The 15,822-nt window shown below is 30.7% G+C and overlaps 1 pseudogene; it reads left to right on the forward strand.

The window, feature by feature from the left end:
- The window catches only part of LOC105801227 (protein PIR-like), a 100,622-nt pseudogene that overhangs the window by 73,901 nt on the left and 10,899 nt on the right, over positions 1-15,822 (forward strand).

Consider the following 15,822-nt stretch of genomic DNA (forward strand, 5'->3'; position numbering starts at 1 on the left):
CTCATATACAACTTCACGATAATGCCAGTTTGTGTTGACACAGTTGTTACATGGGCAAAGAATCATGTTCTCTTGGCTTGCATGTTGAAATGAAAAATTTAGAAAAGTCTATACTCCATTTCGATAACCGTTGCTTACCCTTGACAAATTCATCCAAGAACGGTCCATTTCTAAATTCTTGCAGTCTGCTTTTCACCAGAAATTACAAGGGTAAGTTGTTCAGTTATAAGTATATATGAGTTATGAAGGTTATGTATTATGTAAGTTGTGTATTATGTAAGTTATGTAAGTTAGATATTATGTAAGTTATGTATTATTTCTAAAATTATAAAAATTATTATTGAAAATATAGGTTTTATTATTTAAAAAATAACATTTACAATTATTTTTTAAATTAAAAATTTATTATCAATAAAATTTAAATATAGCTTATATACATAAATTAATATATGTATAATATTAAAATATAGTAATACATATGTAAGTTATCAATTTATGTCCCAAATTGATTACGTTTTTTCACGAATGATTATGTGATTTTTTAAAAATCTTCTCAAAATTTTTTAGAAAAATAGGTTATATATGTGAAAAATAAAATAAGGTTAAGCCAAAAAGAACGAGATCAACTGGCATATTAGAGGTTAAAATATAATATTACAAGCAATCTTTGCTTTTAAACTAATCTTCCACTGAATTAGGGATGGAAAGGTATATGTGTTACTGATTTGACAACAAAATAAACACTACTTTCTGCAGTATATGTTTGTTGATTTTGTTTGCAGAGAAAAGATAAAAGCAAATCTAATATAAAAGCATAAAAACCGTGGATTTTAAAGTTGCAGGCTTTTCTTTTTTATTTCTACAAGTTTAGCACTAAGGTCTTTTCATCATTTTTAAGCTTATTTATCTTCAAACTATAAATGACAAGATATCGTTTCATACTAGCATTTCTTTATTTTATAACTAATCATTGATTTTCAAAGTGTAATTACAATTATAAATCATATATATTACTATGAACAACAAGTAATTATATCTTAATATTTTTATGTATTTCAAAGATAGTGAAATTGTATTGTTTATGGAACCATATTAAATAATACTAGTATTAAATAATACTATTTGAATTGGCTAAAAGAACTATTAGCACATAAACAAAGTCCACTTGCTTAAAACCATTTGGGGATTTGCATAATACATGTCAAGACGGTGACTAAATGCAACGGCTATAGCAAGATTCTCGAATGAAGAAGATGATTAACTACCAAACCTTTTGTTTGCAATGAAAATTTTCCTTCGAAAATTTCGTTCTTTCAATCAAACTAAGGTGATAGATTAAAACAGAAGAATAAATATTTACCTCCCACGCAAAAAAGTAGACAAGTTCTGCAGCGAAATACGCAGCAAGCTAGCAGCAAAAAATTGACCTTTCACGCCAAAGAATAGCGTTATCCTTCCAACCCAGCAAGCTAAGCACAACAACGCAAACAACAATTATGAACGGTTAGAAACTACTGTAAACTACAAACAGGATATAAACAAATTATGAACAAAAATTTGCAACGAGAAATGTTATTAGATTTATATTATTTTATAAGCTATAGAGTAAGAATTATTTGATAAGCTATAGAGTGAGAATTATTATGCAACGAGAAATGTTATTAGAAATGCATTACTTGACAGCCTATGGGACCAAATACAGCAATTATTTGATAAGGTATATTCCAACGAAGTGTTCAAGAGAGCACTGCACAAGGTTTTTGTCAAGAGTTAGTTCAAATGTGCCAAATTTCTGGCATGGTGAATTTTCCTAACCTTTGTTTTCACTAACCAACTAATTTATCTATATAACAACTTCCAATGGATGCCGTTTGGTGCCTGAACCTTTGATCAATTTGGTCTTTTAAATGCAGGAATTCGATCGAGACCCCGTAATTCCTATCTATTCAGCTACACCAGATCAACTTAACAAGGCACTGAAATACGTATACCATGCTGATGCAAACAAGCTTGAAGGAAAATAACTTGAATTACTCATTGCCACTTTTCCAGACAACAATAGATCCTTATATGGTATGTCCCTTCTTGCAACTATATTAATTGTATGAACAAATTTTTTCATGATTAGCAGGATAACAATGTACAACAAGACGGAATATACTGCTTAGTTTGCTTTGATTTTTGTTTAAAAATAATATTTTTTTTCATGCGTATGACATGAGATATGGTACTTTTGGTTTCAGTAAGAGCAATTATGGGACCAAATATTATCATTTCCTATCATACAAACAGGAGAGTGAAAATGATGAAAAAAATTATGAACAGTTCCAAACTATTTGGAACTACAAACAGGAAATAAACAAATAATGAACTAAATTATGCAAAGGCTATAGATAAAATTCTAAGAACAAATTCCCGGTCTTTTCTGTCCCAAACAGGATACTGTAAAATTGTCTGAAACCCATCAACAATTTGCGCATTTAGTTAACATTATTAGGTGTAAAATAATGTATGTGAGGTTGTAACCTAAACCCTAAACCAGGTGCAAAACTATTTGAGCGCAGAAGAAAAAGAGGAAAACCTTACCGATCGTTTTACCCAAGCGACGGCAGAGGAGTTCGGTGGTACACGACTGTCACGGTCGACGGTCAACAAGCAACAACAAAAGGGTCAGTAAATCGCAATGTAGCAGTGATGGTTGGGGCACAGTAGACTAGGGTTCTAGATTTGGGGGATTTTTGGGGAAAATTTAGGGGGAATTTTTGGGGAGAAAAGTGATTTGTCGGCAAAGGGATGGGACTATTTGGGATGAAATACAGACACTATAAAACGACAGCGTCTTAGCAGAATGAACATTTGTGGAGTTTCTAATATAGCGCCACTAATTCCTTTAACGTGTCATGTAAAACGACAGTGTTTCTCTAAAATGGGCAGAAAATTTGCGGCGTTTTATTTGATAGCACCGCTAAAACCTACCTTCAGTGGCATTTTAGGCGTTGCGCCGCTAAAGTCGAAAAAAATTCCAAAACAAAAATTACATCGTTTTGCCCAAACTAATAATATTTTTCCGGCGTTTATGAATAAAACGCTGGTAAATCAAATTTTCGTGGCGTTTTATACAGAAACGCCACAATACATTAATTTATTTTATTGAAACGCCATCGTTTTCAGAAATTTTAAAACATTGTTTTTTTAATTAATATTTAAAAAAACAATATAAAATTAAAAATTGCGGCGTTTTCACCTGAGCGTCGCTAATATCGTTAATATGCCACACAAAATGTCAACGTTTTAATTATAGACTACAGAGCAACTTTGCGGCGTTTTCTTTCTAGCGCCGCTAATTCCCAGATTTAGTGGTGTTTTCACCGTTACGCCGCGAAGGCAGTTAAATTCCCAACCAAAAACTACACCGTTTTCTCCAAATTATTAAAAACGTTTGCGGCGTTTTTGCTGAAAACGCCGCTAAATCTCACATATTTTATTTATTTATTTATTTCTTCTATGTTTCATTAAAATTTTAATTAAATAATTATTAAAATTTGTAATATTTAAAAGTTTTGATAAAATTATAAAATTTAGTTTTTTATTTCATTTTATATTTTTTAGTTTTTCTAATATTTTGATCCTATCCAAATTGAATAATTAATTACCTATATATATATATATATATATATATATATATATATATCCATATAAAAATATCGAATTGTTAAGGTTAAATATTTTAAATATAAAAGTATTAATTAATTGTATCATTTAACAAGTCTCAAATAAACCTTAAACCCTAATTTAACCATTCAATATACATCTTTGAAATATCTTAAACCCTAATATATATATTATATCTCTTAACTAAATAATATAAATTAACTATACATATTTGAAATATCTTAAATGATCACTGAGCCTCCACGTACCAATTGTAGGATTCTTGACATGTGCTATCTGTGCCCTAGGAACATTGCCAAAAAACCGAAAGGGGGCTTCTAGCTTCCAACAATCCAAATCCTGTCATTCATCAATAAATATATTTAGAACAATCCTTTCTACTATAAAGAAGGGTGAACTAGATTTTGTAGAGTACTGACAAAAAATTTGAGAAACAAAACCGGGCAGTCACTACTTACTCGACTGCTAGCACATACTCAAGGCCGATATTAAATTTATCATTATATATTTTACAAACATATAAGAACATATTTAATATATAAATTAATTAAACTAATTAATCTAAGAAACCAACCCTAACTTGAGTACCCTTGACACCCTAACCCCTAAATCTCTAACCCTTAACCCCTAAATCCCCCTAAACCCTAACCCCCTAAATCACTAACCCCTAACCCCTAACCCTTAAATTCCTAACCCCTAACCCTTAAACCTTAATCCCAAACCCTAATCCATACCCCTTACTCCTTAAAATACCTTCCAAAAAATTCCATAAATCTTTAATAATCATAAAATATAGTTTAAATCGATTAAACAATAATTAATAGTTAAAAATTTTGTATAAAGTAGCAATAAACAATATTAATCTTTATAAAATTTATTTTTTATATAAAGTATGGAATTTTTAATATTTTATTTTATTGATAAATGAATAAATTTCTCTGATTAACAAATTTGTTATATTCTTAATTTCTTAATTAGATAAATGAAAACAAGAAGGACGAACAACTATATATATATATGGCATTTTATTTTTAATATTGAAGTGATAACAAAAGGAATGATAGTGAGTTAGGTATATGCATATATTTTAATTTGAATGATTTCAATTCAAATTCACAAATTTATTTAAGTATTTAATTAAATGTTTGTCATGAATTATTAAAGTATTACTATTCCAACCTTGAATTTAAATTAAATAATATTATCCATCGAATATTTTACATATTCTAGAATTAAGTTGAATTTTATTTAATTAATCTAAATAATATTAAACCAATTAAGATAAAATGTATTTTGCAGCGTTTCCATCAAAACGCCGCTAAAACTCCAACATTAGCGCTTTACAAACAAACGCAACTAAAAACCTTAACTTTAGCGGCGCATTATTAAAAATGCCGCTAAAAGCCCTAAAATTAGTGGCGCTTAGAAAAAAACGCCACTAAAAACCATAACATTAGCGGCGTTTGTTTAAAAACGCCACTAAAGCCCTCTAAAGGTCACCAAACGACGCCGTTGGGTTTGGAGTTTTTGTGGCGTTTCAGCAGAAGCACCGCTAATGCATATTATTAGCGGCGTTTTTTTTATAAGTGCCACTAAAGGCCTATTTTTTGTGGCGCTTTCTCACAAACGCCGCTAATGCCTGATTTTTACCGGCGTTTTTCCACAAAACGCCACTAAAAGTGCCACTAAAAGCCTATTTTGGTGTAGTATTATCGTTTCATTATCAAAAATTCAATTACACACTTATATTCCATACACTTTTGAGATTACTTAATGATTGGATTTATGGATTATTCATGAATTTCACTCAAATTATACACTTTCACTTACTATTACTCTTAACACCAATTTCATCATTTTGATATTTAAATCACTTTAACATATATTGATATTTAGCACAAAATCATTTGTTATACAAAACATTACACTTTTAATTACTATTCAATTTAGTCATTTAAGCTCGATATTATTAACATGTGAATTTATTTACATCCTCTCTTCTCATTTGAAATCGTATAATTTCTATACATCATAACTCATTATTCACTTCTCATCACTACTACTTCAATTAAAATTCACACACTATACATTCAATCATGAACATATATTAACTTAAATCTTTGAAATATATAAATAAGGGTAGTATGAATCCTTACCTCTTTTCACAAGAGCTTCCTCATCTTTGTTTCTCTTTTAATTTTTTCTCACTTTCATCACTTCCATTCCTTTCTTTTTAACTTTTATCACTTCTAATATCTCATTTCTTGCTTTTAAGATGATAATCTAACTCTCTAGTATCTCTTCATCACTTCTCCTTTTGGGTGACTATGGGAATCTTCAAGGAACTTGGAAGAAAAAATAGAATTTTATGACAAGGGACCAAATTGTAAGAAAAGGAAATCCCCTTCTCATTTATATATAAAGTGACGTGAGAAGTATGAAGAGATGAGTGAATTTTTCTACACTTTTTTATAGAAATGTCTCATTTTAATTCATTTATTAAAATATTAAAATATCTTATAAAATAATAAAATATTCAATCAATCATAATTTAACACTTTTCATCTTTAATTATGACACAATATAATTAACTAATTTAGGTAATGATCATTTTACTCTTTATGTTTCTTCAAACTTTCATCCTTGAATTATTACTTATTTTTGGTAAAATTACGATTTAGTCTCTCGTATTTCTCAACTTATTCAATTTGGTCCTTGCACCCCAATTTCATGTCATAAGAAATTAGGCTATTTCCGTTTTTGCTTCTTCTACTTTCTCATTTTTATACCTTAACCCCACAATTTTGAATAGTTATTCTTGAACCTCAAAATTTTTTACATCTTTACGATTTAATCCTTATTTTAATTTAGTATACCACAACGTACTTTTCAATTTAACTTTCTTTGATACTCCTCAACTTTCTCTTTAATGACGTTCATTTCCTTATTTTACTTTAAGAAATCAATTGTACACTCTCGATTTATAACTGCTTTTCAAATATAAAAATTTTAGCGGTGTTACAAGGTTATTGACATGGCTTATTTGAGCACTACTATATAATATATCATAATATTAAACAAGATACGTATGCAATATTTGCTGCAGTTATACTTTTTTCGCAATGATCAGAGCTTAAATTTCTTAACTTATTAAAGTTCAACATTTTACTTGAATTACTTTATGCCTTCTTTTATTTGAACCTTTGTACTTCATATTTGAAATATTATTGAGTTTCAAGATATTTGTTGAAAATGTGCCTTAGACTTGCTTAATAATAGGTTTGTAGACCAAGTCTTTAGGGATTTTTAATTTTTGAACTTTTTGTCACATGATTTTAGGAGTAAGTTAAGTGTTTGTGGCATGATTTTAGGAGTAAATTTAATAGGTTTCTGTTATTTTTTTTTCTATATAATCTGAACAATACAACAGATTATAGTGTGCTTCCAATATATCTTTCTTTCACATTTTTTGTGTTTCATATTTTCTACTAAAATACCAACAATTGGCATCAAAGCTTTTATCTTAAGGGATCTGTGAGTTAAGAGAAACACATAAACTTTAGACATGGAAGCTGACACAACATCATTTTCTCATATTATTCCACCATTTTTTTTATGGTGATAACTATCAAGCTTGGGCTGTTAGAATTACAGTCTATCTTGATGTGATGGATACTTGGGAACTATTAGAAGAAAACTACGGTGTTCCATCTTTGCCAGTATATCCAATGATGAATCAACTGAAGACTCAAAAAGAGAAAAAACAAGGAAATCCAAAGCTAAAGCATGTCTTTTTTCTGCTGTTTTAAGCAAAATATTTACAATAATCATAAATTTGGGGTTAGCAAAAGAAATTTGGGACTACCTCGATAAAGAAATACCAAGGTAGAGGTGATCATGGGTTGGGCTACTCAGTCCGGCCCGACGGCTCGCCCGAAAAATTGGAGGGTTCGGGTAAAAATATAGGCCCGAAATATGGGTTTGGGGAAAAATGATGCCCGTTTAGAAAACGGGCTGGGCCTCAAGTAAATTTTTTTTGGCTAGGGCCCGACCCGGCCGAATTATATATTAAATATATATTTTTATTTTTAATCAAATATACTTTTTTTTATTATTAATTTGGCTATTATTTTAGTTCTAATTTGTTTCAATTTTAATATAACCACTTTTATTATATTTTTAATTTGTGTATTGTTTTAAGAATTATTTTAATATTTGTTTTAAAATTTTTTATTTAATGAAATAAGCTAAAAAAATTTAATATGGACCGGCTCGGGCCGGGCTCGGGCTTACCAATTTTCTTTCGGGCCTGGCTTGGACAAAATTTTAGGCCCGTTTTCTAGGCCCGGACCCAGCTCAGCCCAAAACATGGGCCTAAAAATTTATCCAAGCCCGGCCCGAACCCGACCCGACCCGGCCCATGATCACCTCTATACCAAGGCAATGAAAAAACAAAAAATATGCAAGTGTTTAATCTGACCGGAGGGTTTGAAATGATGAAAATGAAGGAGATAGAAACCATTAAAGACTATTCTGACAAGTTGGAGGGCATAGCAAATAAGGTAAGATTGTTGGGTCAGGATTTTTCCAATGATCGAATAGTTCAAAAAAGTCTTGTCAATATACCTGAAAAATATGAGTCTAAAATTTATTCATTAGAAGAATCTAAGGATTTTTCAAGTATATCCTTAGCAAAAATAGTAAATGCATTGCAGGCTCCAAAACAAAGGAGAACAGTGAGACAAGAAGCATCAGAAGAGGGTGCTTTTCAATCAAAGTTTGAAAATTCAAGAGGCAAAAACAAGAAAGATAATACCAGCAGTAATAACAACAACGATACATATCCACCATGTTCACATTGTAAGAGACAAATCACTTGCCAAAGAAGTGTTGGTGAAGGCCCGATATCAAATGCAAAAAATGTGGTAGTATTGGACACATAGAGCGGGTTTGTAAGTCTCAACAACATGAAGAGACAAAAGCTACAATTGAGCAACAACAAGATGAGTTTCTTTTTGTGGCGACACGTTTCTCTACAAGTAATAGCTCTAGTGATTCCTGGTTGATCGATAGCGGCTGCGTAAATCACATGATCAATGACCAAACACTTTGCAAAGAACTTGATAAAACTATCATTTCCAAAATAAAAGTTAGACATGATGAGTTTATTCCAGTTAAGGGAAAATGAACAGTGGCTATTGAAAGTTTAACAGGTTTGAAACACATAACCGATGTTCTATATGTGCCTAACATTGACCAAAATCTTCATAGTGTTGGACAGTTGATTGAAAAAGGTTTCAAGGTCATATTTGAAGATAAATGGTGCTCGTTCAAAGACTCAAAAGGCAAAGATGTATTCAAAGTAAAAGTGAAAGCAAAAAGTTTTGCTCTAAATCTAATAGAGGAGAAACCAACAACGAAGCAATTGCTAGAGACTCCTCAATACTTTGATGACAACATAGATGATGTTCCAGATCGTGACAAAAGATCTTTATCTGAAATTTGTGAAAGGTGCAATGTTGCTGTATTTGAGTGTGCTGAGTTTAAAAAAGCTTAGAAGGATGACAAGCGGATTGAAGCAATGAGAGAAAAGTAGTTCGAGGCATTCCAAGTCAAGGGACAGGAGGAGAAACTCTGCATGTTAAACAAGGCCTCATATGGTCTTAAACAAACTTCTAAGGCCTGGTACAACAGGATTGATGGATATCATTTGAAAGAAGAACATAAGATTGGTAAAACTAACTGGGTTTTTTGCAAGACTGGAGATCAAATTGCAAATATGTTAACTAAGGCTCTTCCAAAAGTTAGATTTAAAGTTTTAAGAAATAAATTAAGCTTTTGCAATTACTAAGGCAATGAGGAGTGTTGAGAATGTGCCTTAGACTTGTTTAATAATAGGTCTGTAGACCAAGTCTTTAGGGATTTTTAATTTTTAATTTTATCACATTATTATTTTAGGACTAAGTTAAGTGTAATTTGTGGCATGATTTTAGGAGTAACTTTTACAGGTTTCTGTTATTTTTTTACTATATAATCTGAACAATATAATAGATTAGAGTGTGCTTCCAATATATCTTTCTTTTCACATTTTCTGTGCTTCATATTTTCTACTAAAATACCTACAATATCTGTCATGATAATTTATTCCAATCCCTGCATGTTATAATCTCGAGACTCAAATATATCATACAGATTGCATGCTTAGTGGAAGTTAAGTCTAACATTTGAATCACTGCATGTTTCAGATTGCTACACTTGAGCCTATGATCACAGGCTTGCAAGAAGCACTGCCGAAATCTATTGGACTTCTTCCTTTTGATAGGGGCGTGACAGGTACAAGCTGGTGTCATTTATATTTTCCTTCTAGCATACTTCTTTCTGAATACATTGATTGTATGCAAAAAGTATTAAAAGAATACTCCTTTTATGCAGTATCAAAATGCTAAGCCTCATTTGATATAAAAACTATAACCTTTCATCTGATTGCAGTGAAGTTATGGATGCCAGAGAGCGGTGTTTGGAATTACATGCTAAATTGTTTATTTTCATTCAATTAAAAATATACAAATGTCTGATATATTTAAGAACATTTTATGATGTTGAAGCAACTTATTAATGTGTTGATTTTCTGAAATGGTTATTGATGCCAAGTAGAGAAACTTTCCAAGAAGTATTGCAAGATACGCATTTTTAATGAGCAACCGTAGGAGTTTTTTATCACTTGGAGCAAGAAAGCAAAGCGATTTTGGTGACCTTTATTGTGTTTCACGAAATGATTCGGTGGACTTTTCTTTATTCCTGTTCCTGAACTTCAGTGATAAGCCAAAAAACCACTGGTGGGAAATATGTGTGCAAATAGTTAAGGAAACAGAACGGAACTCAATTCATGTTAAAAATAAGTTTAACTCATTTCATGTCAAAAATAAATTTTCTTTAAGAAAATGTTTACTTTCATTCTAGATTCAGATGATCACTGTGCACTGCTAGTTATTCATGGACTAGATAGACTGTAAAAAGAAATTCCAAGGTTCAAATCTAGTCCTGTCTTGTGTATGGTATTGAATTTTTATATGCCTCATTATTATCTCCGTGTTCTTTCTACTAGTAATTCTTGGGCTAGATAGGCTGTAAAAAGAAATTTCTAGATTTAAATCTAGTCATGACTTTTGTTTGGTTTTGAAATTTTATATGCCTTATTATTATCTCTGTATTCTTTTTAGTGGGTGGGAAAATGGGTGTAAATGGTATCTCATGTTGTCAATTCACTTATATACAGATTTCTCTGTGTAGGATGTATGAGGCTTGTTAAAGTGCAACTCAGCTGGGGAAGAAAATCAGAGCTCGAGGTAGAAGTCCTTCGCGGAATAAACGAGACTGGAAGTGTATTATATTGGATGGGGCTCCTTGATATTGTTTTGGTTAGTTCCAGAATTCTTAGTAATTGAGTGTTACCCCAACTACTTGCAGAGATAAATATGACTTAGAAATCCTTGAAGATATAGCTAACTCTTTCGAATGTAAGGATAACTATTTGAAGTAATACATCTAGCCTAGAATAAATTTGTAATAGCCTGATAGGTGCCAAAGCCTAATCTAAATAGAAGGCCACAATATACTTTAAACTTATGTAGTATTAACTTATCGTGCAACTTAGTTGTGAATATACTTGCAGTTCCATGATAATTCAGTCTTCGTTTTCCTGTTGGGTATTTCAAGTATGAGACACTTATATGATAGGTTCATGCCCTTTCTAGAATGCATAGAAGATTAGTATATGAGTCCAAGGATGTTTTAGTATCATTATACTAGTGTGTGTGGGTATATAAGATGGTGTTTGAGTATACTTATGGGGATGGTGAAGTCTTCTTCCTTACCTTTTCTTCTGGGTCCTTTCAGAAACCTGATGGAAACATCGATATATTGTATCTTATTACGTTCAATCTTACATGGTGTTGCGTGCGCATTATAATAAACAACTCATTGCATCAGTTTCTGATTTGATCTGAACTCATGTTGTTTTTGGTATCTAACTATTGCAAGCTTCCTTTATAGAGAGAGCTGGATACCACACATTTCATGCAAACAGCACCTTGGTTGGGCTTGCTTCCTGGTGCAGATGGGCAAATTTTTCAGAAAATGGTGGAGAGAGTCCTGTTGTCAACCTCTTCAAATCTTCTACAGCTGCATTTGTGTCAAACCCTAGGTGCCCAAATCCAACCTCTTTTTACTCAATGTCAAAGCAGGCAGAAGCTTCGGGTAGTACCTACAGTTTAGTATTCCTATGATTTTCGTTTTTGGCCAAATTTCCGATGATTCATTAAGGCTACTTAACATTTGCTAAACAAAAGAAATTTATCAATTAATTGAATCCAGGAACAATTATGTGCCCATGTCCCGTCAAATAGGAAAACATGCAAAATCCTAACATTTTTGTAACTGTTAAGAGATGTTATTCTGTCCGTTAAGTGTTGGGTTTTCTTATGGTCTTGTATTAAAGTTAAGCCCCTCCTAAAGCCAATTTATTTTAGGTGTGATGCTTTACTTGGTATCAAAGAATAGGTTTTGTTATGTTGTTCTATTGCCTAACCCCATCTGAAGTTGAAGATCCCTGGTGAGGTTGTCCACGTGGGGGTCCCGTGAGCTACACGTAAGGGAAAGTGTTAAGTGGTGTTATCCCATATCCATTAAGTACTGGGTTCCTATGATGTTATAATTAAAGTTGGGCCCTCCACTTAAAGTAAATTGATCTGATCAGTTGGATGCCTAACGATAACCAATCCAAAGTTCATATCTCAAACCATTCAATGAAACATGTTGAATGTATTCGATGTGGAATAGCTTGTCAAGCAGTTATGATGCATTAAGTGTGTTACTCATATTTCACTCTAGGTTTGTGAACTCCTGTTTTTGCTTCTTGTTCTAAAGGTTCTTGTATCTTCCTTGTGCTGCGGATCTTCTGTATAAGGCTAACTAAAATACCGGAAGTGTGTTAGAATACGCCCTTGCATTTACAAGTGCAGCCTTATACATGTTCCTTTCCCAAGTTGATTCCTTTTTTGTCTCAACCTGGATGTTGCTTTCCCAAATTGCATCCTTTTTTTGTTGAGATATGGATGTTGTTTTCCCATGTTGCTTCCATTTTTATATTTTTCTTTTATTGGTTTCTTCCAATTAGCTTGTCTTTTTATCCTTCCTGAATATTATCTAGATCCATTTCTTCAATTTCATCTATATGTAATGAATCAACTGATAGTCTTAATGAGTTCCAATTTTCTCACGTATTTTTTATTTCTTCTATTATATGTGATGAAAAATCATCAATCTTCATGTCACCTATCTTTTCTAATAGTTTAACGGATTCTTTATTTCTATCATCCTGAGTGTATTCAACTCCAGTATCATATGCCAATATTCTTATTCCATCAGTCCAGAGACAATAAGATTTTTGTTGAAATAAATATTGGGCTTTGGTCATTAAATATATTCCTGCTTGGATCTGATAATAACTAGTATTATTGTAACTCTTATCAATATTTTTTGTCAATTATTCTTTCTCCTTTTTAGCTGCTGAAAGGTTGGGACCTCCAATCATTTTTTTAATGATTCATATTTGATATGGCTGATAAAATTTTTCTTTTCCAGCTATACCAATAAGACGGCTGATTTCAATATGAAAAGAATAATAAAAATCATCTTCATCTACCATAGTAATAACATAGTTTTAATAAATGCAGAAAAATTTTTTAATGAATGAAAAGAAAAATTTTCAACTGTTATTTCTTTAACAAAACCCCATTCAATATTGCTTATATCAAATGGTTCATGATCAAGTCTAAACTTTATAGTAGGGAATTTTTCATTTAAATCGTTTGTGAAAACATAAGTTTGTAGAAAATATTCTGAAAAAGCTTTTTGAAATTGAGCTTCTTGATTGCACATAGCTTCATTTATTTTTGTAAATATTTCTCAAAGTGAATATTCCTAGCCTTATTATATAAACATAACCTAAACATTTTATTTATAACTGCGTTATTTGTTCCCTTATTAATAAAATACTAAAATATATCAAGAAGATTGTTTATCTCCTTAATATCTAAATAATTAATTTCTAGTTCTTCCCAATCTCGATATAAAATGGATTTTAATAATAAATTATGAGCTTATTGTTCGTTAGTTGTTTTTTCAACTAAAAATTGTGAAAGCTTAGTAAGAGCTCTTCTAAAATTAGCTATTTGCTCAGTAATATGGGTTTTCCATATTTTATTAATAAAATTATATAATTTCGATGGTAAGCCTAGATTATAAAAATATTTTATTTCCTGAATTTGTTGTGGTTTCAACAAATTTTTTGATGCACAAAACTTTTTTGCTCCTTTTATGATTTCAGCATAAATTGCTTAGTATGTTGAATTTGGATCTTGAGACCAAGGTAATTGACTTACCAGTTGTGGTGTAAATGATAATTGAGTTCCAACTGGTTGTCTTACCTTTGGATATGGAATGCAATATCCTTGGTTAGGATCAAAGATACTTGATGTCGAAACCATTTTTTTGAAAAAACAAGAGTCGATTTTGAAAAGGAAAATGGAGTCGCCACCAATTTTTTTTTGAGGTGTGGTCGGGACACCTTGAGATATTTAATTTACTAAAATAACAATTTTGGTCTACGAAGTTTGAGAAAATAGGTTCGGGAGTCGGTTACGCACGAGGAAGGGTTAACACCCTCGCAACGCCCAAAATTGGTACCTGATCGATTGTTTAATGTCTTAAGGTCTAATGTCAAAAGATTAAAAAACAATTTCCCTTTTAAAATCTTTATTGAAATTTATTATTTTGAAAACTAAAAAATTTGGTCACCTTGCTTCAATGAAGAAATCGAAACCCCGTGAGTTAGGGTACGATTCTTTGAAGTTCCGATAACAATATACGAATTTGCTTTCATTAAAACCCTCGTCTTGAGATAACAAAATGTCAGATCCAGTGAGTTAGGATATAATATTTCGAATTCTCGAGATAAGATTGGTTTGAAATTTTTATCAAAATTTTGTGTATTTGAAAACTGAAAATGTTTAATCGTCTTAGTTTGACGAGAAAATTGAAACCCCGTAAGTTATGGCACATTTCCTCAAATTTCCAAAGACGACATGCAGCTTGCCTTCAATTTTATTTAAAAACACATGCTTTTGGAAAAGGTCATTTCGAGCTAACAAGAAAATCAAGACTCCGTAAGTTAGGATACGATTTCCTGAAACCTCGAAACGCATTATAAAGCCGACTCAAAACGTATCTAATCGATTGGCTTGACATAAAGAAAAACAATTAATAACGATTTCATGCATTGAAATTTGATTCACAATATGATAACGGGAAATAAGAGCGTAATTGTATGCATGGTATAATAATACATATCAAGAATATAAAATAATATGTAAATGCAAAAGAGCAAATTAAGGTATTCATATATATAACAATAGCCTCACATCATATATTATACTAACATTCAAAGGCTAATGTATTAAAAGTCAATCAAAGCACTAAACAAATTAACACACATGAATTTATATAAGATTTTAAATAATAATAAAAATATTCACAAAAGGAAATTTAAAAATCACCCATTCAAACAATACATTATATGCTTGGAATTTCAAAATAAATAATATATATGAATTTGAAGTAGATTTAAAATGAAAATATACTATGTGAAAAATAATATCTAAATAAATTTTAAAATAAATATATTATAAGAAGAGAATTAAGATAAATACATGCAAGATAATATACATATATACATTGATCTAACTAAATAATGCATGAAAACTTTATATAAATAATAATGCGTACATATAGCCATATATATAAAAAGTTTAAATAAACAAAACATATAATAAAATGGGGTCTTGAAGTAAAAATTATATAAAATGGATTTTATTAAAACAAAAACATATTTAAAAGGAAATTTATAACTACTAAATATAATAATATGAAATAAGGAAAAAATATAAACCACGTATGTATATATAAAATAATATTATACAAGAATATTATCATATAAATCCTTTAAAGAAGAAAAAAGTGAATTTATAAAATTAAAATCATTAAAAATAATATATTGGATTTTTTTAAAAAATACATTATAAAATTAAATAA

Source organism: Gossypium raimondii, chromosome 11 (genome assembly GCF_025698545.1).
Source record: "Gossypium raimondii isolate GPD5lz chromosome 11, ASM2569854v1, whole genome shotgun sequence".
Taxonomy (NCBI): Eukaryota; Viridiplantae; Streptophyta; class Magnoliopsida; order Malvales; family Malvaceae; genus Gossypium; species Gossypium raimondii.